This window comes from Triticum dicoccoides, chromosome 3B (genome assembly GCF_002162155.2).
Source record: "Triticum dicoccoides isolate Atlit2015 ecotype Zavitan chromosome 3B, WEW_v2.0, whole genome shotgun sequence".
NCBI classification, from domain to species: domain Eukaryota; kingdom Viridiplantae; phylum Streptophyta; class Magnoliopsida; order Poales; family Poaceae; genus Triticum; species Triticum dicoccoides.
The window spans coordinates 743475329-743497739 of record NC_041385.1 but is presented as its reverse complement, the minus strand read 5'-3'; the positions used below and the strand labels follow the sequence as shown (position 1 = coordinate 743497739).

Genomic DNA, 22411 nt, shown 5'->3' with positions numbered 1-22411 from the left:
AGTCCGCTCCAGTCCAGCAAAAATATGTCAACTCCATTCTAAGAAGCATGTGCGTATCCTTGCATCATGAAATTTTATAGCATGCTGATCATATTTTCTACATGTTTCTTACCCATCTCTCTTTTAGAAAATAAGCTTAACAGATAGAAGAATTTCTGCAATGGTATCGTTTATGAGGAAAGATTCTTGCAGGAATTCTCTGTGCTCCAATGTAGATGGAAGTACCTATTGTATATCACTATATTTTTACATCAGCATGTATTTTGTTAATCGGTGTGAATCCAACCTTTATCTGATCTAAATTTAGTTGTAGCAAAATGTATGATTAAAGGCCACAATGTTGATTTTTGTAAGAAAAGTTGCCTGGTAGTTTTGCATCCTGAGCTGCATGAGTGTACTATCTCTTATCAGTGAGTTTGAATACTTTGGTTCTGCAGTGGGTTTTTCAGTGTTTTTTTACTGTGTTGTCCTGTCGTATCCCTAGCTCTTACATCATACTCCCTCTGTCCGGATTACATGTCGCAGAAATGGATAAAACTGGATGTATCTAGAACTGAAATACGCCTAGACCCATCCATTTATTTCTGGATGGAGGGAATACATGTCAATATGTCATGCCTTTCTATTCTTTAGTACCTATTCCATCTTTGCTGTAGCATGTTTTATAACTGAATCACCATTCTTCTATATAAGGCATGCAAGGGGAAGACGACTATGTTAGAATCTGAAGGGTTACAAACCAGGTGTTTGCAAAAGATCCAAACGCCAAGAGATAATAAACCAACTCCATTTTTCATAGATACTGCTCCAGCATAGAGAAACCCAACTCCCACTGATAATAAGAAGATTCCAGTGGCCAAAGAACTAGTCCGCTCCAGTCCAGCAAAAGAATGTCAACTCCATTCTAAGAAGCGTGTGCGTATCCTCGCATCATGAAATTTTATAGCATTCTGATCATATTTTCTACTGTTTCTTACCCATCTCTCTTTTAGAAAATAAGGTTAAACGATAGAAGACTTCCTCCATTGGGATCTTATTCGAGGAAAATATCTTGCGGGAATTCTCTATGATCTAATGTTGATGTAAGTACCTGTTGTATATCACTATATTTTTACATCAGCATGTATTTTGTTAATCGGCGTGAATCTAACCTTTATCTTATCTAAAATTAGTTGTAGCAAAATGTTAAAGGCGCTAATGTTGATTTTTGTAAGGAAAACTGCCTAGTAGTTTTGCATAGTGAGCTGCATGAATGTACTATCTCATATCATGCACATTACTGAATTGTAGTGCTTCTCTGGTTGCCCATTCATTCATTGTCTCAATGTTGCTTTCGTATTACCTTACCTGGCTGATGATAGTTGTGCCATATTGTGTTAATTTGGTGTAGGCTAGTTTCCCAAACGTTCATTGTGTCAAAGCTTTCCTATTATCTGACTTGGCCAACGATAGCAATGCTAGTGTGTTAATTTTGTGCAGGCTGCTGAAGATAAGAAGACGAACTCTAAAAACAGCAAGGCAACCCCATTGTTTCTTTATAGTAAATCTAGGCCAGGTAATATGGCAATAACTCATGATTAATGTGTTTGGTTCCCGTCCTAATTTATGTTATGATGCAGTGGTCGAGACACTCTCCACTATCAATAATACAAGCGTGCCAAAATCTCCATCTGAATCTGTTCAGTATATCCTCTGTCTCGAATGCAACGGAATAAATGTATGTTTGTGAACCAATTAATGGCTGAAGCAATGATGGAAATGGTGGATGAATCAGAGGTGCAAAGTCGTGCAACACAACAACTGATCAATGTTTTCAGAGACAGTGCAGCAAAGCAGTGAGAACTTGCCCACATGCTTATGGGCGTCATTTGTGCTGAGATTGCAGATTGTGACGTTGTAGATGGTTAGGTTCTGCTCATTTATTTGCACTGGCATCAATCTTTGATATCCCAGTGGATGTAATTTCCTGTAATATATGCTGGATGTGCAACGTTATTCCCTATATGCCGTACCTTTCCTTGATCGTTTTTGGTCCTGTGCATAATTGCTCGTAGTAATGGGCTCAAATTATCTAATTTGGCCTAAAGACATGTATGAACTTTAGTGGGCCATTAAGTTAACGGGCCGTTACTAGGCTGCAAGTTAATGGTCCGCCCTCTTACCCCCCAGGTCGTTAACAGGCCAACATCGAAGCGGGCAACAGGTGGGCCCAATTTATTTCACAGGCCGTTAACATGCCATTACTAAGTTTGGGCTACATATGGCCCAACTATACTGTAGGCCTTTAGCAGGCCGAAAGAGACAGCGGGCTTGTACTGGACCATGAAGAGCATGGGCCGCTAAAAGGCCGAAAGTCAGGTCGTATTGTAAATGGCCCAACTGTGTTGTGGGCCTTTAGCCGGCCGAAAGAGAAACCGTGCTGGTATTGGACCATGAAGGGCATGGGCCATTAAAAGGCCAAAACTAAGTTCCGACTACAAATGGCCCAACTCATTTATAGTCCGTTAACAGGCCGAAAGGCACACAGGGCCGGGAATTGGCCCAACACTTAAATGGGTCGCTAAAAGGCCAAAACTCAGGTCTGACTACAAATGTCCCAACTGATTTATGGGCCGTTAATAGGCTGAAAGTGACACCGGGTCGGAAATTGGCCCAACACTTAAATGGGCCGCTAAAAGGCCAAAACTTAGGTCCGACTACAAATGGCCCATTAGATTTATGGGCCGTCAACATGCTGAAAGACACACCGGGCCGGAAATTAGCCCAACATTTAAATGGGTCGCTAAAAGGTCGGAAGATGTACATCCTGAAAATTGGCCCATCCATTGAATGGGCCGTTAACAGGCCGAAATCTCATCGGGCCGATATTGAGCCCAAATATATAGTGGGCTGTTAACGAGCTCGAACTGATAATGGGATGCAATGGTGTCAAATCTTTAACGGGCCATTGACGGGCCGAATTGGCACATCTCATATGGGTCGAGGGCTTAAATGGACCTGACACAAGTAGGCCTTATATGGGCTGGCCTGCTAATTTTTACCGGGCCGGCCTTTTTCACCGGAATGGTCCACTGTTGGGTCGTGCCACGTGTCGACCTATCATAGGCGCCTCCTGTCCAATGAGTGGATGACATCTGTCCCAACGGTGAGGCAACACGTGTTTCCTTCGGCCATTGACGATTTTACACGTGGAAAATCCCCATTGGTCCAGGCTGTTAATGGGTTATCGAATCCAAAACCGGACCCGATAGCTTAACGGCGTTCCATTATGGTGGATGCCACATGTCGGTCACCCTTGACGAAAGCACTTCTGTGACGCACGATTTATCGTCATGGAAGTGGACACTTCCGTGATGATAATTTTAGTAATGTCATGGAACACATCTACGACAACACAGGTATGACTGTCTTGATTCTGTCATAAAATCGTCATGGATGTACATGCATGACAAAAAACGCGACCTACTGTGACAAACATGTATCATCACGGAAGTGTATTTTTTTTGTAGTGTGTGGACTTTGGTGGACTTGCTCTATGATCGGCAAGCCATAGAAAATAAATGGATCTTCAAGAAGAAGACCGATGCAGACGGTAATGTTACTATCTACAAAGCTCGACTTCTTGCGAAAGGTTTTCGACAAGTTCGAGGAGTTGACTACAATGAGACTTTCTCACCTGTAGCGATGCTTAAGTCTGTCCAAATCATGTTAGCAATTGCCGCATTTTATGATTATGAAATTTGTCAGATGGATGTCAAAACTGCATTCCTGAATGGATTTCTAGAAGAAGAGATGTATATGATGCAACCAGAAGGTTTTGTCGATCCAAAGGGTGCAAACAAAGTGTGCAAGCTCCAGCGATCCATTTATGGACGGGTGCAAGCTTCTTGGAGTTGGAATAAATGCTTTGATAGTGTGATCAAAGCATATGGTTTTATACAGACTTTTGGAGAAGCCTATTTTTACAAGAAAGTGAGTGGGCGCTCTGTAGCATTTCTATATATGTGGATGACATATTGTTGATTGGAAATGATCTAGAATTTCTAGACAGCATAAAGGGATACCTGAATAAGATTTTTTCCATGGAAGACCTCGGTGAAGCTGCTTACATATTGGGCACCAAGATCTATAGAGATAGATCAAGACGTTTAATTGGACTTTCACAAAGCACATACCTTGATAAAGTTTTGAAGAAGTTCAAAATGGATTAGTCAAATAAAGGGTTCTTGCCTATGTTACAAGGTGTGAAGTTGAGTCAGACTCAATGCCCGACCACTTCAGAAGATAGAGAGAAAATGAAAGTCATTCCCTATGCTTCAGCCATAGGTTCTATCATGTATGCAATGCTGTGTACCAGACCTGATGTGTGCCTTGCTATAAGCATAGCAGGGAGGTACCAAAGTAATCCCGGAGTGGAGAAGTAGACAGCGGTCAAGAACATCCTGAAATACTAGAAAAGGACTAAGCATATGTTTCTCATTTATGGAGGTGAAAAAGATCTTGTTGTAAATGGTTACGTCGATGCAAGCTTTGACACTGATCCGGATGACTCTAAGTCGCAAACCGGATACGTATTTTTATTGAATGGAGGAGCTGTCAGCTGGTGCATTTCCAAGCAGAGCGTCATGGCGGGATCTACGTGTGAAGTGGAGTACATTGCTGCTTCAGAAGCAACAAATGAAGGAGTCTGGATGAAGGAGTTCATATCCGATCTAAGTGTCATACCTAGTGCATCGGGTCCAATGAAAATCTTTTGTGACAATACTGGTGCGATTGCCTTGGCAAAGGAATCCAGATTTCACAAGAGAACCAAGCACATCAAGAGACGCTTCAATTCCATACGTCATCAAGTGTCGGAGGGGGACATAGAGATTTGCAAGATACATACGTATCTGAATGTTGCAGACCCGTTGACTAAGCCTCTTCCACGAGCAAAACATGATCAGCACCAAAGCACCATGGGTGTTAGAATAATTACTATGTAATCTAGATTATTGACTCTAGTGCAAGTGGTAGACTAAAGTAAATATGCCCTAGAGGAAATAATAAAGTTATTATTTATTTCCTTATTTCCTGATAAATGTTTATTATTCATTCTAGAATTGTATTAACTGGAAACTTAGTACATGTATGAATACATAGAGAAAACATATTGTCCCTAGTATGCCTCTACTTGACTAGCTCGTTAATCAAAGATGGTTATGTTTCCTAACCATAGACATGTGTTGTCATATGATGAACAAGATCACATCATTAGGAGAATGATGTGATGGACATGACCCATCCGTTAGCTTAGCATTATGATCGTTACGGTTTCATTGCTACTGCTTTCTTCATGACTTATACATGTTCCTCAGACCATGAGATTATGCAACTCCCGAATACCGGAGGAACACTTTGTGTGCTACCAAACATCACAATGCAAAATGTGATCATAAATGTGCTCTACAGGTGTCTCCGGAGGTATTTGTTGGGTTGGCATAGATCGAGATTAGGATTTGTCACTCTGTGTTTCGGAGAGGTATCTCTGGGCCCTCTCGGTAATGCTCATCACTATAAGCCTTGCAAGAAATGTGACTAATGAGTTAGTTGCGGGATGAAGTATTACGGAACGAGTAAAGAGACTTGCCGACAATGAGATTGAACTAGGTATTATGATACTGACGATCGAATCTCGGGCAAGTAACATACTGATGACAAAGGGAACAACGTATGTTGTTATGTAGTTTGACCGATAAAGATCTTAGTTAGGCAATGAAGTTATATCCTACTTGTGGTGCATTATTAAGTGTTAGTTATGTGTAGTGCTCGTTTATGATAGTTTTCATTTTTTGGTGGGTTACAACTCAATCTATTTGCTAGACTTTCCTTGTACAAAGCGGGAATACTGCTTGTGCATCCAAACTCCTTAAACCAAGTTGCATAAAATGAGTCCACCATACCTACCTATATGAGGTATTTCCATGTCGTTCCAAGTAAATTTGTATGTTCCAACTCTAATTTTTAAAATGAATTTCCTTTTTGTGTGCTCGTACCGCCATGAAGCGGCAGGGGGTGGCCAATATTTTCCATGCTAGATATGTTATAATCAAGATGAGTGTTTATTCAATTTTCATTGCACGAGAGTGTGGTAGGTAATAGGGATGCCCAGTCCCAAAATTAAAAAAAAAATATTTATGTTGTCAATAATAAATTCCTTGGAAAGTGTTGGTATGGAAGGCACCTGTGGATACGACCAGCCATGGATTGTGAAAGAATGGTGGAAAACGAAGAAAGTTTATTTTATGTTTGGGAACCGCTTATGATTTATCTAGCACGGAAAGTATTGGGAATTCTCGGTCGTTTTCATTGGTAGGAAAAGCATGTCTCTCAAAACAATTTTATCTCTCAATATAAGCTTTGAGCTCTGGCATCTCTACAAATCTTTGCCTCCCTCTGCGAAGGGCCTATCTATTTACTTTTATGCAATTTTTATTTTTATTGAGTCTTCATCTTCTCTTATATAGCACAAACTAGGGAACACTATTATCATACTTGTGCATTGGATATAGCTAATATTTGGGTGTGTTTCATGAATGGATCAACGATTGAGCATAATGGGCTAGGGATAGCTTTCTTTAATGTTGATATTTTGAAAGACATGGTTGCTTGTTGATATGCTTGAGTATTGATGTCCTCTTTACAATTATAGACTATTGCTTTGAATAATCTAAAAGTCCAAATGTTCATGCTACAAAAGAAAAGAATATATGATGTACATGTTAGGCAGCATTCCACATCAAAATTTCTGTTTTTATCATTTACCTACTCGAGGACGAGCGAGAATTAAGCTTGGGGATGTTGATACATCTTCAACTTATCTATATTCTTTGATTGTTTCATGTTGTTATATTATCAATATTGGATGTTTTATACTCATTTACTAGCAACTTTATATCATTTTTTGGGACTAACCTATTGACATAGTGTTCAGTGCCAGTTGTTGTTTTTTGCTTCTTTTTTACTTTACAGAATATCAATATCAAACGAAGTCCAAATGCCATGAAACTTTTTGGAGATTTTTCTGGACAAAAGACACCCAGGGAGCCGAAGGAGCACATGGGAGGAGTCCCGTGGAGCCCACTAGGAACCAGGGCGCGCTAGGGGGCAGGCGCACCCTGGTGGGTACTGGAGCCTAGAGGAAGCTTGTCCATCGGCCTCCACCTCTATAAATACTATAAAATCCCAAAAGTTGTAGGCGAGTCAATGAAACACTTTGCCAGCCATCGCAGGTTCCAGAACCATGAGATCCAATCTAGAGGCCTTTTTTGGCACTCTGCCGGAGGGGGCAACAATTTCGGAGGGGTTCTTCATCATCATTGTTTCCCCTCCGATGATGTGTGAGTAGTTTACCATAGACTTATGGGTCTGTAGCTAGTAGCTACATGTCTTCTTCTCTCTTTTCGATCTTCAATACAATGTTCTCCTCGATGTTCTTGGGGATCTATTTGATGTAACTCCTTTTTGCGGTGTGTTTGTTGGGATCCGATGAATTGTGGGTTTATGATCAGTTCTATCCATGAATATTATTTGAGTCTTTGTTGAACTGTTATATGCATGATTGTTATAGCCTTGTATTTATTCTCCGAAATTTTGGTTTGGTTTGGCAACTAGGTTGATTTTTCTTGCCATGGGAAGAGGTGCTTCATGATGGGTTCAATCTTGTGGTGCTCAATCTCAGACAGAAAGAGACATGGCACGCATGTATCATTGCTATTAAGGGTAATAAGATGGGGTTTATTCATATGTGAGTTTATCTTGTCAACATCATGTCATCGTTCTTATTGCATTACTCCATGTTTCCATGAACTTAATACACTAGATGCATGCTGGATAGCGGTCGATGCGTGGAGTAGTAGTAGTAGATGCATAATCGTTTTGGTCTACTAATCTTGGACATGATGCCTATATACATGATCATTGCCTTGGATATCATCATGATTATTCACTTTTCTATCAATTGCCCAGCAGTAATTTGTTTACCCACCGTATGATATTTTCTTGAGAGAAGCCTTTAGTGAAAACTACGGCCCCTGGATCTATTTCTATCATATTAAATCCAAATATACCTTGCTGCACTTTTATTTATTTTGTGTTTTAGTGGATCTATTTATCAAAACCTATACAATTTAATCTATCTCAATACCGAGGAGGGATTGACAACCCCACTTATGCGTTGGGTTGCAAGTTTTTGTTGTTTGTGGGAAGGTGATGTTTACATAGTGTTTCTTGGTTCTCCTACTGGATTGATAACCTTTGTTTCATAACCGAGGGAAATGCTTACCTTTGCTGTGCTGCATCATCCTCTCCTCTTCGGGGAATTACCAACGTAGATACAAGAAATGAGGAGCCTCAAGAGATTGAATATCTACTAGGTTTCCCTAAGGAACACACAAGGGGACGACAACACATCCCCAGTAGATATTGTTGCTTACCACTTGTTAATATATTGATTGGAGTATCCCCTTGTCTACTTATAGTTAATGCCATAAGAATAGCAGGTTGTCCAAAATGTGTTTGGCATCCGAATATTATGGATGACCCATAGGGAGGTGAGGCCGCACCAGTATTTTGTCTGTAGAAGTAGTTCACACTTGCCATAGAAAACAGGAAGTGTTATCAATATTTACTTGGGAGTTATTCTCAAGGATTTGTCATTAAGTGGTGAATTCTCAGTCATTTAGTTGTTATTAGGAAGTCACTAATACGTAGCAAGTGTTCTCTCATCTTAATTTTTGTTGTAATTTTCTGCGGGATTTTGGACGAGAGATGTCACAGAAGGACGAAAAGATCAACTCATTAGTAGATAATTGGCTTTTTTGAAGATGAAGCTAATATGGATATTACAGGATGTGGCACCAGTCCTTTTAAAATTGTTGCCTTGATGTTCATTTTTCTATGGAAAAGGAACCTTGAGATAATGGACCTTGTTTATTCTACTATGAAAATGTGGTCCAAGATCCCAGACGTTTATGGATGACCATTTAAAGATTCCTGTATGACATTCAAGCCGAGTTTGTGGGTTCTAAGAATTTATGTGTAGCAGTAAGGAAAAGATGCTACATCCATAATTTGCCAACTGATAACATAGCACCTCATCTTCCTCTGCCTCCAAAGGCCATATTTGAGGCATTCACTCATTACAAGAAGAGGTCACCTTCCTGGGACTCGAGAACGCAACTCAATTGCATGCGAAAAAGTGTGGCAAGTGCAAAGATGACAATTTGGTCCAGGTGTGATCTTTCCAGCTCGGGCAATCCACCGCCTCGGAGTGTTAAAAATATGTCATCAAAGAGTGAAGAAAGTAGAGTCTCGTCTGGCTTGGAAAGAACAAAGTCACTCCATTGGAGCCTCAAGAGATTGAATATCTACTCGGTTTCCCAAAGGACCACACAATGGGACGATAACTCATTCCATGTAGAAATTGCTGCTTATCACCTGTTCATATATTGATTGAAGTATCCCCCCATGGACTCATAGTTCATTCCAAAGAATTGCAGGATGTCCAAAATGTGATTGGCATTGGAATATTATGGCACGATACATAGGGAAGTGAGGCCGGGCCATCATTTTGTTTGAAGAAGCCACTCATACTTGGCATAGAAAAATTGGAAGTGTTAACAAAATTTATCTCAGAGTTATTCTCAAGGACTCGACTTAAAGATCTAAAATGGCAGTCACTTAGGTGGCATTAAGAATTTAGTAATATATAGTAAGTGTTCTCTAATGTTATTTTTTTGCTATACTTTTGTGCAGGATTTTGTACGAGAGATGTCAGAGAGGGACAAGAAGATCAACTCGTTAGTAGATAATAGGATTTTTTTAAAGATGAAACTAATATGGCTAATACAAGATGTGGTATCAATCCTTTTAAAATTGTTGCCTTGATGTTCATTTTTCTATGAAAAAGGCACCTTAAGATAATGGACCACTTTTTTTATACTATGAAAATGTGGCCCAGGCTCCCAGACGTGTATGGATGACCATTTCAAGATCGTTGTGTGATATTCAACTTGAGTTTGTGGGTTCTAAGCATTTGTGTGTTGCAGCAAGGAAAAAATGCTACATACATAATTTTCCAACCGAGAATAGATAATGCCTCAAAAGTCCATATTTGAGGCATTCCCGCATTACAAGAAGCGGTGGCCTTCCTTGGACTCGTGAAAGGAGCTCAACTGCATGTGAACAAGTGTGCCAAGTATAAAGCTGATAGAATGGTTCAGGTGTGATCTTTTCAGCACGAGCAATACACCACCTTGTAGTGTTAAAAATATGTCATCAATTCGTGCAAAAAGGAGAATAGGCTTTTTTTCAAAGATGAAGCTAATGTGGCTAACACAATATGTGGTATCACTCCTTTTAAAATTGTTGCCTTGATGTTCACTTTTGTATGAAAAGGCACCTTAAGATAATGGACCACCTTTTTATACTATGAAAATGTGGCCCAAGCTCCCAAACGTGTATGGCCGACCATTTCAAGATCTTTGTGTGATATTCAACCTGAGTTTGTGGGTTCTAAGAATTTGTGTGTCGTAGCAATGAAAAAATGCTACATACATAATTTTTCAACCGAGAATAGATAATGCCTCAAAAGTCCATATATGAGGCATTCCCGCATTACAAGAAGCGCTGGCCTTCCTCAGACTCGAGAACGGAGCTCAACTGCATGTGAACAAGTGTGCCAAGTATAAAGTTGATAGAATGGTTCAGGTGTGATATTTTCAGCACGAGCAATACACCACCTTGAAGTGTTTAAAATATGTCATCAATTCGTGCAAAAAGGAGAATCTTGCTTGGATTGGAAAGACAAAGTTACTCCATTGTAGCCTCAATAGATTGAATATCTACTCAGTTTGCCAAACGACCACATAAGGGGACGATAACTCATTCCAAGTCGATACTATTGGTTACCACTTGTTGATATATTTACTGAAGTATCCGGTTGTGTAGTAATAGTTCATGCCACAAGAATAGCAGGATGTCCGAAATGTGATTGGCATTGGAATATTATGCCATGACACATAGGGATGTGAGGCTGGGCTAGTATTTTGTCTGCAGAAGCCATTCATTCTTGGCATTAAAAAACTGGAAGTCTTATCAACATTTACTTGGGAGTTATTTTCAATGACTCGTCATAAAGAGGTGAAATGCCAGTCACTTAGTTAGGATTAAGAAGTCAGTAACACATAACAAGTATTTTCTAATATTAGTTTTTGTTATACTTTTCTGCATGATTTTGGACAAGAGATATTAGAGAAGAACGAGAAGATCAACTCATTAGTAGATAAGGGGCTTGTTTCGAAGATGAAGCTAATATGACTATTACAAGATGTGGTATCAATCCTTTTAAAATTGTTGCCTTGATGTTCATTTTTCTATGGAAAAGGCACCTTAAGATAGTGGACCGCCTTTTTGGTACTATGAGAATGTGGCCCATCCTCCCAGACATGTATGGACGGCCATTTCAAGATCGCCGTATGACATTCGACCTGAGTTTGTGGGTTCTAACCATTTGTGTGCAATAGCAAGGAAAAAAATGCTACATCCATAATTTTCCAATTGAGAATGGGTCACCTCTTCTTCCTCGGCCTCCGAAGGCCATATTTGAGGTATTCCTCGTTACAAGAAGTGGTGAACTTTCTGGGACTCGTGAATGCCGTTGAACTACTTGCAAACAAGTGTGGCAAGTGCAAAGTTGAAAACATGGTCTAGGTGTGATATTTCCACCACGCGCAATGCACCGCTCGAAGTGTTAAAAAATGGTCCATCAATCAGTGCAAAAAAGAGAGTCTTGTCTGGGTTGGAAAGAACAAAGTCCCTCCATTGGAGCCTCAAGAGATTGAATATCTACTTTGTTTCCAAAAGGACCACATAAGGGGAGGGCAACTTAGTCCAATTTGATATTGTTGCTTACCACATGTTGATATATTGATTGAAGTATCCCTGTGTACATTTAGATCATGCAACAAGAATAGCAGGATGTCCAAAATGTGATTGGCGTCGGAATATTATGCCACGACACACAAGGAGGTGTGGTCGGGCCTACATTTTATCTGCAGAAGCCATTCGTACTTGGCATAGAAAAACTGGAAGTGTTTTAACCATTTACTAGGGAGTTATTCCCCAAGGAGTTGTCGTAAAGAGCTGACATGGCAATCACTTAGTCGGCATTAATAAGTCAGTAATACATAGAAAGGGTTCTCGAATCTTAGTTTTTGTTATACTTTTGTGCATGATTTTAGACGAGAGATGTGAGAGAAGGACGAGAAGATAACTATTTTTTAAATGAAGCTAATATGGCTATTACATTATGTTTTATTAGTCCTTTTAAAATTATTACATTGATGATCATTTTTCTTTGGAAAGGCACCTTGAGATTATGGACCACATTTTTCTACTATGTAAATGTAGCCAAAGCTCTGGACATTTATGGACGACCAGTTCAAGATTTATGTATGACATTCAACCTTAGTTTGTGGGTTCTAAGCATTTGCATGTAGCAGCAAAGAAAAAAGGCTACATCCATAATTTGCCAATTCAGAAGAGATCACCTTTCTTCCTCTGCCTCCGAAGGCCATATTTGAGGCATTCCCTCATTACAAGAAGAGGTGGCCTTCCCGGGGCTCTAGAACGGAGCACAGCTACTTGCGAACAAGTGTGGCAAGTGCAAAGATGACAAAATGGTTCCAGTGTGATCTTTCCAGCATGAATAATCCACCACCTCAAAGTGTTCAAAAATATGTCTCAATCAGTACAAAAAGGAGAGTCTTCTATGGATTGGTAAGAACAAAGTCACTCCACTGGAGCCTCAAGAGATTAAATATTTATTCGATTTCCCGAAGGACCACACAAGGGGATAACTACTCATTCCAAGTAGATACTATTGCTTATCACTTTTTTATATATTGATTTAAGCATCTCCTTATGTACTGATAGTTCAATCCACAAGAATAGCAGGATGTCTGAAATGTGATTGACATCGGGATATTATGGCATGACACATAGGGAGGTGAGGATGGGCCAGTATTTTGTCTGCAGCAGCCATTCATACTTCTTTTGAAAAACTTGAAGTGTTAATTACATTTTCTTGGGAGTTATTCTCAAGGACTCGTCATAAAAAGGTGAAATACAACTCACTTAGTTGGCGTTAAGAAGTCAGTAATACGTAACAAGTGTTCTCTAATCTTAGTTTTTGTTATACTATCTTGCAGGATTTCGGACGAGAGATGTCCAAGAAGGACGAGAAGATCAACTCATTAGTAGATAATGGGGTTTTTGAAGATGAAGCTAATATGGCTATTATAAGATGTGGTGTCAGTCCTTTCAAAATTGTTGCCTTGATGTTCATATTTCTGTGGAAAAGGCATGTTAAGATAATCAACCACCTTTTTTCTACTATGAGAATGTGGTCCAAGCTCCCAGACGTGTATGGATGACCATTTCAAGATCTTTGTATGACATTCAACCTGAGTTTTTGGGTTCTAAGCATTTGTGTATAGCAGCGAGGAAAAGAGGCTACATCCATAATTTGCCAACTTAGATAGAGCACCTCTTATTCCTCTTCCTCCAAAGTCAATATTTGAGGCATTCCCTCATTACAAGAAGTTGTGGCCTTCCTGGGACTCGAGAACACAACTCAACTTCTTGCGAACAAGTGTGGCAAGTGCAAAAATGACAGAATGGTTCAGGTGTAATCTTTCCAGCACATGCAATCCACCACCTCAAAGTGTTCAAAAATTATGTCATCAATCTAAGTAGAAATGAGAGTCTTATCTGGATTGGAAAGAGCAAAGTCAATCCATTGGAGCCTCAAGAGATTGAATGTCTACTCGGCTAACCGAAGAACAACACAAGGGGATGATAACTCATTCCAAGTTGATACTGTGGCTTACCACGTGTTTATATATTAATTGAAGTATCCCCATGTGTACTGATAGTTCATGCCATAGGAATATCAGGATGTCCAAAATGTGATTGGCATCGAAATATTGTAGCATGAAACATAGAGAGGTGAGGATGGGCAAACATTATGTCTGCAGAATCCATTCATACTTGGTATAGAAAATCTCAAAGTGTTATAACCATTTACATGGGAGTTATTCTCAAGGAATCGTCATAAAGAGCTGAAATGCCAGCCACTTAGTTGGCATTAAGAAGTAAGTAATACACAACAAGGGTTCTCTAATCTTAGTTTTTGTTATCCTTGTGTGCATGGTTTTTTACAAGAGATGTCAAAGAAAGACGAGAAGATCAACTCATTAGTACATAATGGGCTTTTCTGAAGATGAAGCTAATATGGCTATTACTATACATGGTATCTACATTTTAAAATTGTTGTCTTGATGTTCATTTTTCTATGGAAAGGGCACCTTAAGATACTGGACCACCTTTTTTCTACTATGAAAATGTGGCCCGAGCTCCCGGACGTTTATGGACAACCATTTCAAGATTTCCGTATGACATTCAACCTGAGTTTGTCGGTTTTAAGCATTTGTATGCAGCAACAAGGAAAAGAGGCTACATCCATAATTTGCCAACTAAGAACAATACACCTCTTCTTCCTCTACCTCCAAAGGCCATATTTTAGGCATTCCATCGTTACAAGAAGCGGTGGCCTTCCTGGGACTCGAGAACGCAGCTCAACTGCTTGAAAACAAGTGTGGCAAGTGCAAAGCTGATAAAATGGTTTTGATGTGATATTTCCGGCACGGGCAATCCACTGCCTTGAAGTGTTACAAAATATGGCATCAGTCAATGTAGAAAGGAGAATCTTGTCTGGATTGGAAAGAACAAAGTCACTCCATTGGAGCCTCAAGAGAATGAATATCTACTCGATTTCCGAAAGGACCACACAAGGGGATAACAACTCATTCCAAGTTGATAGTGTTGCTTACCACTTGTTGATATATTGATTGAAGTATCTCTTTGTGTACTAATAGTTCATGCTACAAGAATAGCAGGATGTCCAAAATGTGATTGGCATCGGAATATTATGGCACTACACATAGGGAGGTGAGGCCGCACCAGTATTTTCAATTATCAGTAGAAGAAATTCATACTTGGCATAGAAAAACTAGAAGTGTTATGACTATTTACTTGGGAGTTATTCTCAAGGAATCATCATAAAGAGACGAAATGCTAGTCATTTAGTTGGTATTAAGAAGTCAGTAATACATAACAAGTTTTCTTTAATATTAGTTTTTGTTATATTTTTGTGCAGGGTTTTGTACGAGAGATGTTAGGGAAGGACGAGAAGATCAACTCATTAGTAGATAATGGGCATTTTTTGAAGATGGAGCTAATATGGCTATGACAAGATGTGGTATCAGTCATTTTAATTTTTTTGCCTTAATGTTCATTTTTCTATGGAAAAAGCACCTTATGACACACACACACACACACACACGTGTGTGTGTGTGTGTTAAAATATTCCTAGGTGTGGATGTCCATATCTCTATATTAGTATTCGATTAGTGCATCACTGGTTGTAGGAGAATTTCACTTACCAGGCCATCAGGTACTTTTTGATTTGATGTACATTGGAATAAGAAAACACTTTCGCTCTTTTCATTTGATGTAAGGACATTGCAATATGTGTACATTTGACAGGTTAGAGGTAGATGTTTTGCTTCCTTTGGTGGGAGAAAGAACGTAAGAATAATGGAAGAGAACGAGAAAAAGAGGAAGCTGTATGGAGGTACAACACAAGGCAATTTGGATTGCAGGCATGCTAAACATATATGCCTCTCCCAAAACCAATGATTGGATTTAACCTGCCCAATTATACCCCACTGATAAATTAGAATGACCAGAACGATTGTTACCTTTTTTCTACTATGAAAATATGGCCCAAGCTCCCAGAGGTGTATGGACGACCATTTCAAGATCTTTGTATAACATTCTACCTAAGTTTGTGGATTCTAAGCATTTGTGTTCAATGGCAAAGAAAAGAGGCTACATCCATAATTTTCCAATTGAGAAAAGAGCACCCATTCTTCCTCTGCCTCCAAAGGCCATATTTGAGGCATTCTGTCATTACAAGAAGTGGTGGCCTTCCTGGGACTCGAGAACATAGCTCAACTACTTGCGAACAAGTGTGGCAAGTGCAGAGCTGACAGAAAGGATCAGTTGTGATCTTGCCAGCGCAGGCAATCCGCCGCCTCGAAGTGTTAAAAAATATGCCATCAATGTGTGCAAAAAGGAGAATCTTGTCTGGGTTGAAAAGAACAAAGTCGCTCCATTGAAGCCTCAAGAGATTGAACATCTACTCAATTTCCCAGAGGTCTACACAAGGGGATGGCAACTCATTCCAAGTTGATACTATTGCTTACCACTTGTTGGTATATTAATTGATGTATTCCCTTGGGTATTGATAGTTCATTCCGCAAAAATAGCATGATGTCCAACATGTGCTTGGCCGGTATTGAAATATTATGGTACGACACACAGGGAGGTGAGGCTCGACGAGTATTTTCTCTGCAGAAGCCATTCATACTTGCATAGAGGAACCGGAAGTGTTATCCATTTACTTGGGGGTTATTCTGAAGGTGGACTCGTAGAGAGCTGAAATGCTCCCTCTGATCGTGAAGTGTCATTCTCTCATTTTTGTCAGACAAGACATTCCAAGCATATGAGATGAGCACCAATTTTCCTCAGCTGGCAGCATACTTCATTGAGGGAGTGCACAAAATGTTGAGTACACGCTGCATGTGCACCCTTCTCAATGGTGTCAGATCCATCTTCATATGGTACACATTTAATTGGAACAAAAGCAAAGAAATGGCGCATGATTGCAAACAACAACATTCCAAAAGAAGAAAACAAGTCACTGTTAACACATCAAAATCATTGCATTAAACATTAGGTTTAGCTTCCAGCCACATCCTGACTACAAGAATTAAAAATGCTACCACTAGAAAACTAGATTTGATTACCACATTTCCAAACAGCAAGGTATTTGGAATGCACGACACACAGGGAGGTGAGGCTGGACCTGTATTTGGAATGTCCAACATGTGCTTGGCCGGTATTGAAATATTATGGCACGACACACAGGGAGGTGAGGCTGGACCAGTATTTTCTCTGTAGAAGCCATTCATACTTGCATAGAGGAACCGGAAGTGTTATCAACATTTACTTGGGGGTTATTCTGAAGGTGGACTCGTAGAGAGCTGAAATGCCCCCTCTGATCATGAAGTGTCATTCTCTCATTTTTGTCAGACGGGACATTCCAAGCATATGAGATGAGCACCAATAGTCCTCAGCTGGCAGCATACTTCATTGAGGGAGTGCACAAAATGTTGGGTACACGCTGCATGTGCACCCTTCTCAATGGCGCCAGATCTATCTTCATATGGTACACATTTAATTGGAACAAAAGCGAAGAAATGGCGCATGATTGCAAACAGCGGCATTAATTCCAAAAGAAGAAAACAAGTTATTGTTAACACATCAAAATCATTGCATTAAACATTAGGTTCAGCTTCCAGCCACATCCTGACTACCGGAATTAAAAATGCTACTACTAGAAAACTGGATTTGGTTACCACATTTCCAAACAGCAAGGTATTTGAAGAATACGAGGTATAGTGTGTGCACTTTTTTGGTGGGGCAAAATCCAATATGCTGATAAGATTTTATATTTAAGGAAATACTACCAGCCTTGGACACATTTCAATAGAAGCAAGGTAGAATAGTACTCCCTCCATTTTTATTTACTCTGCATATTAGAGTTGACTGAAGTCAAACTTTATAAAGTTTGACCAAGTTTATAGAAAATAATATAGACATTTATCATAATAAATCTATACGGTGTGAAAATACATTCAATAATAAATCTAATGTTGTTGATTTGTTATTGTATATCTTAATATTTTTGTTTATAAACATGGTCAAAGTTTGTAAACCTTGACTTTGTCCAAAGCTAATATGCGAACTAAATAAAAACAGGGGGAGTACTAGCACAAGAAACTTCACAGCAATAGCAATTCGGTTTGGGTATTAATTATTACATTAAAACTGATACCGAAATCTTCATGAGGAAAACAATAAAAAAACTACAGCCATTGATTAAATTGCATAAGATATTTAATAAACCCGTAAATCCAGCCCTCTTAATCCCACCAATCCAGTATTCACATGAAATTCCGCATTTCATGGTACACAATCAGGCTTCAATACTTCCACCATGTGCAATTGAATAAAATTAAACCAACGTTCAGAAAGAAGTCACATTTCTCGTCATCGAGTGAGTTAACGAATGCTTACTGTTCCTAGAGTTAATACTTGATCTATACCACTTAACCCATAGTCCAAATTATTAAGGAACTGTTTTTTTACGTGCAAATTATTATTAAGGAACTAAGCAAAAGAGAACTATCCCCTAGAATACGAACATCACACGAGATTTTATCAGGCGCAGCAATGAAAAAAAGAAAAAGAAAAAGTTGTCAAGAGTGGGATTTGAACCCACGCCCTTTCGGACCAGTACCTGAAACTGGCGCCTTAGACGAACTCGGCCATCTTGACATTTGTTTACTTTCACGAAACTAGTGTTTATTGTATCGAACTATATCCCAAACTCTGGAACTATCATATTCGTTTCCATTTCACTTTTGAATTATTTGGTTCTGTAAAGTTGCCGACAGAGAATGCGAAACTGTACACATCATTTAGCAAATCCTTAGCCTCCTATAATCTCAAGGTGCCCTGTATGCTTCTCGAGCTTGACATCATGCAATATTAGCGTCTCCGTTGTGTGTTGATGACGTATTGATCTTCTGTCACCCGAAACAGACACAACATCCTCACCATTAGGGAGCTCTTTGAGTCTTTATTGTTGCTTCCGGACGGCACACTGACTACTCCAGATACAATGTTCGCTAGACTAGCTGTCGGTCGTAGGAGACGAGATGGCGTGTCCCATCTCGAATTTCCCTATCCCCTACATTGGCCACCCTGTCCCCGTCCAAAAGGTACCCGTGTCTGCCTGTTTCCACTAGTCGGGGGGCTTGAGATGCTGTTACTTGGCGGGCTTCCATACTATCTAAGGGGACACACTAGCTCTGGCCACATGCTGGTGTACACCCTACTAGTTCAATGGCTATGGCTTCAAAAGGCTAATCCAACTCGTCCCTCGAGGGACCTCCATCTCTCGTACGGCTCAGAGGTCATGGTCGTCTTCCGCGCCTCCACCGTGTGGCATGTTGGGGATGTGAGCTCTTTTTAGTTCTAGACTAGACCGGTCCCGGGATACGACAAGTTTATTCCCGAGATCACGCCGCTCCTCTATGCCCTCGTCTCACATTTTCACCACAATCTCTGCTCGATCGTCGAAGGTTTGCATCGTTGTTGTTTTTTTCAACCGGGCATCCTTCTTTCCATTAATTTCTCAACCGAAAGTGGTTTGTATCGTTGTTCGCGGGTCTAAGACACTGTGGGCTTCCTTTGGGTTGGCCGGGAAGACGCCCACAGTGGCCATTGCTTGGTCAAATGGCAGAGAGTGTGTCGGCCATTTTCGCTCGATGTGCTTGGAGTCTGTGATCTCTAGCGTACTAGTGTTCTCTTCCGCGTTCAATGGCTATGGCTTCAAAAGACTGACTCCACTCATCCTTGGTAGCACCTCCATCTCCCATGCGTCTAGGAGGTCCTGGCCGTCTTCCGCGCCTCCACCATGTGGCATGCTGGGGACGGGAGCTCTTGTCGGTTCTAGACCGATTCCAGGATCGACAGCAAGTTGTCATGCCTTAATCTGCATTGGGATCGACTTGGTAGCTAAGGTTCATCGCACATCTCAAGAAAGGGAAAGTGTACCACAAGAGAACCCGGGTATATTCACTATAAGACGATTGATGTGTTTGAGTTGGTTCTTTGAAGATTGATGCGCTTTACAGCAAGGCTGCTCGTCTATTTAGCTGAGCTGAAAACGGTAAGAAAGTAAACAATGCGACAAGGTGAAATGGAACAGTTAAAAGTAAATAACGCTTCAGGAGTGGGCCAGCCTAGTGAGCCGTTGGACTTTTTCACTATTCTGACTCTTTCAACAAACTTTGTCACAAAATAAACTCGACATGAAAGTATTTCACGATTTGACCCTTTTAGCAACGGCACAGTCCGCGACGTTTCAGCCCAACATAGAAACGTCGAGGTAGCTAGCGTTTCTGACCAAGAAGAAACGCCGAGGTAGCTAGCGTTTCTGACCAAGACAAAACGCCAAAGGCGCTGGCGTTGCTACCCATAATTGAAACGCCAAGGGACCATGGCGTTGCTCCCTTAACAAATAAGTGACAATAAAAAGAACTTGCTCCAAACGCCACACACTTTGGCGTTTCATACTTGGGAACAAACGCCACACATGCTGGCGTTCCCAGCAACGCCACAAGGGCTGGCGTTTCTACATTGAAACCTAGCTATTTGACCAGGCCATCAACGCTGGCTAGTTCGGCGTTTTTAAATAGAGCAGAAATGCCACGGCTAGTGGCCTTACCAAAAGGGTTAGATCGTGAAATAGTTTTTGAAGGAGTTTATTTTGTGCCAAGATTTGCTGAGAAGGTTAAAACAGTGAAAAAGCCCTGAGCCGTTGGGTCCTGTCGTGAGCTTCAATCTTAAGCGTCCGTTAACTGGAGATTGGAATACTGGTAACTGAAAGTGTTGCCATGGCGCTGGGACAGAGTATGGTCAGACAATACCCCCTCCTAAAAACAAACTTGGCCTCAAGGAGTTGCCGGAAGACTGGGTGAATGCCAACGAGTTGTCAGGAAAAGGAGCTTGTAAGCAAAAGCAGCATTACCCACCCAAGCAATGACACAGAATGGGCTATAATACTAGCTCTAGAGTTTGATATGTGTGTGAATCCCGAAAGCGTTCAGGCGATACGGTCGCATCTTGAGGTAAACAATGTCGCCAACCACAAAACCGTGCTCCACTCTCTTCCTGTCTGCACACCTTCTCATACGAGCTTGGGCTGCAACTAGATTTGCTTTCAGCTTCTGCATCATCGCTTATCTGACAGTGAGGAATTTCCCGGCTTCACTAACAAGAGCGCCTGGCATGCTGAATTCAGTTAGCGCTGGAGGTGGGTAGCCATACACTGCCTCAAACGGTGTTTTCTTCTTCAAAGAATGGAAACATGTGTTTTACCAGTACTCAGCCAGTACTAAATGAGATGTCCACTTCTTTCGTTACTACACCCGAGTTAGCAAAAAATTGAAAAAACGTCATCAAACAAAATCCAAAAAATCTGAATTTTTGCGACAACAATCTTTATCAAATGTTTGAGGTTCTTGCCAAATTTCATCCAAAAATAACATATGAGAAATCTCACAAAAAAAGATCAATATGTAAATACTAAGATATGTAAAAAGTTATGTGAAGGTGTCAGATCAGAGTTCTAGAAGCCTAGCAAATCATCTCTTATCGCCGTCCAGTTTGACAAATAAAGCTAAATAAACCATCGAATTTTCATGGGTGCAACAAAAGTTTCATAAGGTAACATGTTAAACAGGTATAACAAAGCTAAATGACTTGATTGGCAGTCACACAAAATGTTTTACCTGAAAACTGAGACATGAGAAGTGTCCAGACCAATTTGTCCATTCCAGGAGATACCACAGCAACATGCTTGGCTGCAACCATAAAGACACCACTGCAACAGGATGTTCAGAGAGCTGAATACATTTTTTCCCGCAAAAGAACATTTTTTTTTATATCAGAGGAGCCAAGAGCAAAAGAACACTTCAACCCAGGTATCTTAAACCTCAAACAAGGATGCTGCTACATAACACAACATGGGGGTATACACGAGGAGTATACTACAGGTCAAAAACACAGCCTTGGTACATATGGTACACCCTTGAGTCATGAGCTGCTGTCGGAAGTCGGAAGGGATGGTGGGCGCTTTGACCGCGGCGGGCGACGTGCGCTGGCGGACATCGAGGCCACATGGCGGATCTCGCTGACCGATGGCGTGATCTGGCTCCGCCGAGAGGCTCTCCACCTCGTTCTCCTCAACGAGCACGGGGGAATGGTGGATGCGCGCTTCCTACGCGAGGGTGAGTCGATTGACATTGGGGATATCGTCCCGTTTCCCTGTCATTTTGCTAGGGTTCACGATAGGATCCCGGTGACGGATACCAGTGGTGCGGGCTCATCGGTGGGCGTTGGATTCACGCCGTCGGCAGGGGGCGCGGTGGTCGGGAATCTCGAGCAGGCCCGTGGGGGGCACCATCCCCCACCTCTGACTGGGGGGGGGGCAGAGATCCTTGGGCGCAGACCGGTCCACCATGAACCAGATGCTTGCCACGTGGGTGAAAAGAAATCGGATCGCCATGGATCTCCTGCCCCTAGGGTTTCCTTGCAGGCCACAGATATAAAG

The 22411-nt window shown here is 40.9% G+C and overlaps 1 non-coding gene across 1 annotated transcript; it reads right to left on the bottom strand.

Annotated features, from left to right (window-relative positions):
- Positions 1-18486: 18486 nt before the first annotated feature.
- Positions 18487-18567, bottom strand: TRNAL-CAG. The gene has a single exon. It is a non-coding gene; the product is annotated as a tRNA-Leu (tRNA).
- Between the last annotated feature and the right edge of the window lie 3844 nt (positions 18568-22411).